This window comes from Podarcis muralis, chromosome 3 (assembly GCF_964188315.1).
Source record: "Podarcis muralis chromosome 3, rPodMur119.hap1.1, whole genome shotgun sequence".
NCBI lineage: Eukaryota > Metazoa > Chordata > Lepidosauria > Squamata > Lacertidae > Podarcis > Podarcis muralis.
Genome location: NC_135657.1, coordinates 17,107,016 through 17,113,334, shown reverse-complemented (window position 1 = coordinate 17,113,334; position 6,319 = coordinate 17,107,016). Strand labels below are relative to the sequence as shown.

Sequence of the window (6,319 nt, the reverse complement as noted above, 5' to 3'; positions counted from 1 at the left end):
AAACTGCAAAACGGCCAGAGGACAAAAATAAAATGCCTGACCAAAATAAACAAAACTAAATTGTCTTGACTTGGCTCCATAAAAAAATAAAAAATGTTGTGTTGGCTCCAAAATATTTTGTGCTCACTATATACATTTGAGGAGTGTTTCACTCTTCCAAGAATTCTGGACCCTGTAGTTCACCCCTCACAGAGTTATAATTCTCAGAGATGGGTTGTTAAACCACTCTGGTAATGGTAGCTCTGTGATGGGAATTGAAACCTCCTAACAACTCTGAGCATGGTAAGCGAGTCACATGGTACAATGGTGCTTTAAATGTATGTGACCAAACAGTCAAACAACCTCAGGAAAGATGGGTGTTACACGTTCTCCTTTCCCACATCAAAACTCCGCGCTACATAACAGCTCCTCTGCTGTTTTCGCTTGCAGTGTGCTAATTCCTGCCCTCCATCTTCTTGGCAGTTTTCCTCTCTTGAAAAAGTGGCTTCTGTTTCTCTGCCTCAATTCACAGGGTCCTTTCAGAATTTCTTTTTTTAATTTTAGACCATGAGGATTATTATTATCCTCTACACAGGGATGGATCCTGATGGGGAGAGAGGGACCTGTTATGATTTGTAGAAGTCAGTTGGCCCATAACTCGGGCCCACCATCCCTGTGTTGATACGGCACCACACTTTGGGCAGTGTGATCAGCAGAAAATGCACAGCTCCAGCAGAACACCAGTTTCCCTGATTTCCAGTAGTCTGCCTTTTCCAGAGTTCCCAGTTAAGGAAATTCCTTTCCCACTCAATTCAGTTTAGAATATGAAGTGTTTGTTGTCTCATGGCACAAGACAAGCATAAGCTACATAAACTTTAAGAGATGCTGGTACATCATGATCTAATCTACTAGAAGGTCATTCTTCTGGTCTTAAAAGTAAACCGTGTAAAGATAGAAGTATACAGAGAGATCCACTAGGACTTTACCATGCTAGCTCACCATGCTACACTACATATAACCTTCAGCTTCTCTGCTGATACCTTGTACTGAGCAAAACTTCTTATTGGTGAATACCTCGCACTCCTGTCATCGCTGCTGAACGCAGCCTGAAGTGTACATGGGTTTCTACGAGGCAATACGCAGTGATAGCAGCAAGAGACTTTGTTGAGCTAACAGAACTGAACAACAGGGGCAAAGCAACTGCTCATATGTATTTCTGAAGCCCTGGGCAACTCCCACTCTTAATGTGATTGGCTGTCTAAACTCCCAAGCTGCGAATCGTAACTCAGAGCTTAAGAACCAATGCCAGTAGCCCCAACCCTGAAATGCCATGTGATTGGATATCATGTATCGAATCAGAACACAGGGGCTCAGAATCCTAGTCTCAAGATCAGAGACCACTGAATACATAACAAAGCCTTGGATTTCTACCAACCTCTGCACATACACACATTCCTTAGAGAAAGGGGGGGTAGCATGCTAACTCTAAACAGAATCCAGACATGGGGGATAGGTGAGCTGCTCAAGACATGGACCAAGCACTTTGTTATGTATTGAAGTTCTCACCCTGGCCACCAGGAGTATTGTGTATGTAGTTTTCACTCAGGTCCACGTCAGTTATTTTAGGCGGGAAACCCTGGGTTGTGTTGCTACATTGTTGACAGCCGGCTGCCTATAAAAGCAGGCCGGCTGAGCTGTTTGCTGTTCAGTTCTGTCCAGCTTACAAATAAAGAGCTGCTCTGGAGAAATCGCTGTGTCGTCTGCTATGTTCGCCCACAACTTAACACACTTAGTGCAATTTCACCCATTTTTCCATATCGCACCACCAGGATCCCGACTGAGCAGCAAGGAAGTATTTATGCAGAGCAAGGCTATGGCAGGATTAAACCCACATAGTCCCTGCAGCAGCAGCAGCAGCAGCAGCACCTCACAGGCTGTTTCAGAACAAGTAGGGTCTTGTGAACCTCCTTCAAGAGATAGTGGAAACCTGGAAGGGTTTGGAGGGATGTATCAGAGACAGAGTAAAAATAAGCATCTTGGGCCAAAGACTTCCCGATGGGTTGCTAAAATGGTCTCCCCAAAGTCACCACCCTATTTTCAGACAGAGAAATATGCATTGGTGGGATTTTGCTGAACCTTCTCCACGGAGAGGTGGAATTCTCCAATCAGCATTTAGGAGGAGCTTGAAAACAAACATTTTCAGGAAATGGATGTTAATGAGTGAATACTACATTTAGTTTCAGGACAGAGAATTGGAAGTTTTAAAATCTTTTTTTCATCCCCCTCCTCTCTTCTTTCGTCCCCCCCCCCCCCCGTCCCTCTCTTTTCCTTTTCCCTTTTCCCTCCTTTCCATCTCCCTTCATTTTTATATTAAACTTTAAAAGCATTTCTTTTACTCCAGTGTATTATAAAAAGATACTTTGTGCAGGGGCCATGCTAATCTTCTCTGTATCGTTCCAATTTCAGTATATGTGCTGCCGAAGCAAGCACTAAAAAGATACTTTGCATTGCGCACGAACTTTTTTATTTCTTTGGGCAAGTATCAATTAATAGAGGTTTTTTTTAAAAAAAAATGAAAAATCCCCAGACATTCTCTACTGAGAAATTCAAGCCTAGTAAATACCAAATGAAATTATTTTAAAGCTATTTTTATTGTTATATATGTTTACAGTCATGAAATAGAAATGCCCATCTCCTGGGGGTCTAGTTTTTCTTCTTCTTCTTCTATACAAATTGAATGTTAGGGTATTTACAGCTTTGTCTGCTAGCACTAATACATTGAGTTGGACCTGGTATCTCACCAAAAATCAGTGCAGCACTTTAGGGACTGGTGACATATGAAAACAAACACAGATCTACTGCTACCATGTTATTATTCCTCTTTATATCAAGCGGGAGCAGGAATGTGGCAGGGGCTGGGGGTTATTGCAATTGCAAGGAATGCATGCCAGATGTTAATTTCTTCCAACGGTTTCATTGGAAACCCAATTAAAGTCATGGATGGGAAGACAGAGTATTCTCCACCAGCACCTTTGGTGGTCCAGCAGCTCCCTGGCAAGTGTCCTCTTTCCGATGTTTTCCTTCTATCTTGTTATTGGATGTTTGTTTGCTTTTAATGTCTTTTTTTCTGGCTGCCCTGAAATCCCCCTTGGCCTGCATCAGTAGACCTTTAAATTTAGCTTGTCGGAAATGGTGACTCTCTCCAAATTCCCCCCTCCCTTTTATCTGGAGTATCCTTTTTGTTTTTTGTTGTGTTTTTTAAAAAAAAAATCCATCCCATTTAATTTTAACAATGCCTTTAACATAGCTGTGCAGCTCTTCTTTACAGCGTCTTCCTTGCCATTCTTAAATATTTGTTTAGGGTAGCCATCTACTTTGAGTGTCTAACCTATGGCCTGTGGACCAAAAAATATACTGCTCCTATGTGTTCCCGCTGTGATTCCATGTTGTTCCCCCAAAGTGCCCCCTCCCATTTTAAGGATTTATTTATTTATTTATTTATTTATCCTTTTCTGCCTAGCATCTCAAAGTACATAGTTCAACTCCTCCCCATTTAATCCTCACAACAACCCTGTGAGGTAGGCTTGTTGTTTAGTCATTTAGCCGTGTCCGACTCTTTGTGACCCCATGGACCAGAGCACGCCAGGCACTCCTGTCTTCCACCGCCTCCCGCAGTTTGGTCAGGCTCATGTTTGTAGCTTCGAGAACACTATCCATCCATCTCATCCTCTGTCGTCCCCTTCTCCTTGTGCCCTCCATCTTTCCCAACATCAGGGTCTTTTCCAGGGAGTCTTCTCTTCTCATGAGGTGGCCAAAGTATTGGAGCCTCAGCTTCAGGATCTGTCCTTCCAGTGAGCACTCGGGGCTGATTTCCTTCAGAATGGATAGGTTGAGGTAGGTTAGGCTAAGAGATGGTGACTGGTCCAAGGTCACCCAATGAGCTTCATGGCTCAGTGGTGATTTGAACCCTGGTCTCCCGGGTTGCAGTCTGACACTCTAACCACTACAGCAAGCTGTCCCTCTCTCTCTGTTAACTCTGTTAATTTTGTATCTTAAATTTAACTCCGTCACCTCATACCTTCTCAGACATAAAAATTGCCACCCGATCCATATCCATTTATGAGGATCAATATCACAAGCAGTATCACTTTAAGGCAGGTGTGTGTGTGTGTGTGTGTGTGTGTGTGTGTGTGTGTGTGTGTGTTGCTTTCATGCCAGTTTCACTGCCCATCCAGATTCTCTGGATGGATTGAACCAGTCTACAGTGAGGCCGGCACCCAGCCTTAAAACCTGCCTTGGGGAGAGGAAAGGAATGCCATAGTCCAACATCCCATAAACCTTTAGGGGAAGCAATTTTTGTCTTTCATTAGAGACACCAAATGTTAAGTAGAGTGAGTAGCAATTATAGTGTGGAGCAGCTGAATCTAGTCACTACATTCTGACATGACATATATTCCCCCATTCAGAGGAAAGATAATTGCTGTCACGCCTTAATATAGTGCATCTTTGGTTTGGTATCCCTTTTAGCCTCCATTAACATCTGGCATTGATTCACTACAGAAATAGTAAGGGTATTGGCACATGTAGGTAGCTGTGTGTGTGATGCTGCAAACTTCTTGAGTATTATTACCCCATATTAGCAAGCAATCTGTTTCTGAAGACTGCCTGTTGTTAATAGGTTGGGGGATGAAATAGTGGATAGTCTTTTACACAACCTAGTGCAGACATGAGGAAACACAGCCCTGGGGGCCAAATGAAGTCCTCCAGATCTCTTTATCTGGTCCTTAGGACTCTCGTCATTCCATAACCTCACTGCAGGCCACATGCTCACTGGCCCACCCATAAGGCAAGGTGAAGCAATTGCCTCAGGTGGCAGAATTTACTGGGGCAGCAGATACAATGTTGATCTTTCTCTACACACACACACACACACACACACACACACGTTCTTGATGTAGATCTACCCTGGAGGGGAGCACCATACAATCTTAGAATCATAGAAAAGTAGAATTGGAAGGTACCCCAAGGGTCATCTAGTCCAACCCCCTGAAATGCAGGAATCTCAGCTAAAGCATCCATGACAGATGGCCAGCCAACCTCTGCTTAAAAGCCTCCAAGGAAGGAGAGTCCACAACCTTCTGAGGGAGACCGTTCCACTGTCAAACAGCTCTTACTGTCAGAAAGGTCTTCCTGATGTTTAGTTGGAATCTCCTTTCTTGTAACTTGAATCCATTGGTTCGGGTCCTAGCTTCCAGAGCAAGGGAAAACTAGCTTGCTCCATCTTCCGTGTGACAGCCCTTAATATTTGAAGCTGCTCTGTCATATCTCTTCTCAGTCTCTTCTTCTCCAGGCTAAACATACCCATTTTGTTTTGGGTTGGCCTTAGTTGTACACCACCCTAATATTGTAGTATATAAATACTTTTATAGATAAAATAAAAAATCAAATGCCAAAATCAAATTCTATCAAATTAAATATACCTCTTTATGTGGGTGTGGGTGGAACTCAACACAATGGCCAGTGCTGAGAACTGCCAGAACAGAATCCAGCGATCATTCCCCATTAAGCACCACTTAGGGAAAGAGCTGGTAAGCCTGACCTCTCAGCTGACACAAATTTTGATGTCGCAGACCTAGTTTAAAATATCTGCATAAATAGCGCAGCCACCTTTTCTGATGATATTAATAATGACTTTAACAATGAGCTGGGTTACACCAGCTTCAATCCAGCTAAGTACATTTTGGCCGCTGCCCAGACTCACTTCAGAGCTGACCTTTCTGCAAACTCGGTTCCGCTTGCCTTCCTGTCCCCAAAAATTGAAAGGCTGATGGATGGCAATCAGTTGGGAAGATCCCAAATGAGAAAAGCATCAGGAGTTAAAGGAGCCTAGAGAAATTTGCTTGAGTACTTCTGACAAAGTCTTGGTGGGGGAAATTGGGCCTCTGAAATTGTCACAGAACTTAGACATCTTTCTGGAGATATCCGGTGGTTAAAACCAGCTAAGAGTGTGAGCCAATTGCCCCTGTCATGGACTGGTTGGATGCAGTGGAGTGGTAGGAGGCAGCAGCTGGGAAACCCCCAAGGGAACCCCCAGGGGAAGAAGGTTAAGTGGCAGGAGACTGGTGGTGGGACGATGATTCATGGTCAGAGGCAGAAGAGAGAAAGACTGAGAGGAGGCAGTATCAGAAGCTGAAGAGGCAACAGGGTTTAGTGAGCAGGAAGAGGCTGTGACAGAGAGCGGTTCAGACTCAGAGGCAGAAGAGGAGGTGGGCCAGGAGACAGAGATGAGGCAGGCTTCTGAAGAATCCAGGGAGTCTCCCCCTCCTGCTGCGACCATCTT

At 44.0% G+C, this 6,319-nt stretch overlaps 1 non-coding gene across 1 annotated transcript; it reads right to left on the bottom strand.

Annotated features, from left to right (window-relative positions):
• Positions 1-2,360: 2,360 nt before the first annotated feature.
• On the bottom strand, positions 2,361-2,469 carry LOC114595082 (U6 spliceosomal RNA). Its single transcript, XR_003706153.1, has one exon. It is a non-coding gene; the product is annotated as a U6 spliceosomal RNA (small nuclear RNA).
• Positions 2,470-6,319: the final 3,850 nt, after the last annotated feature.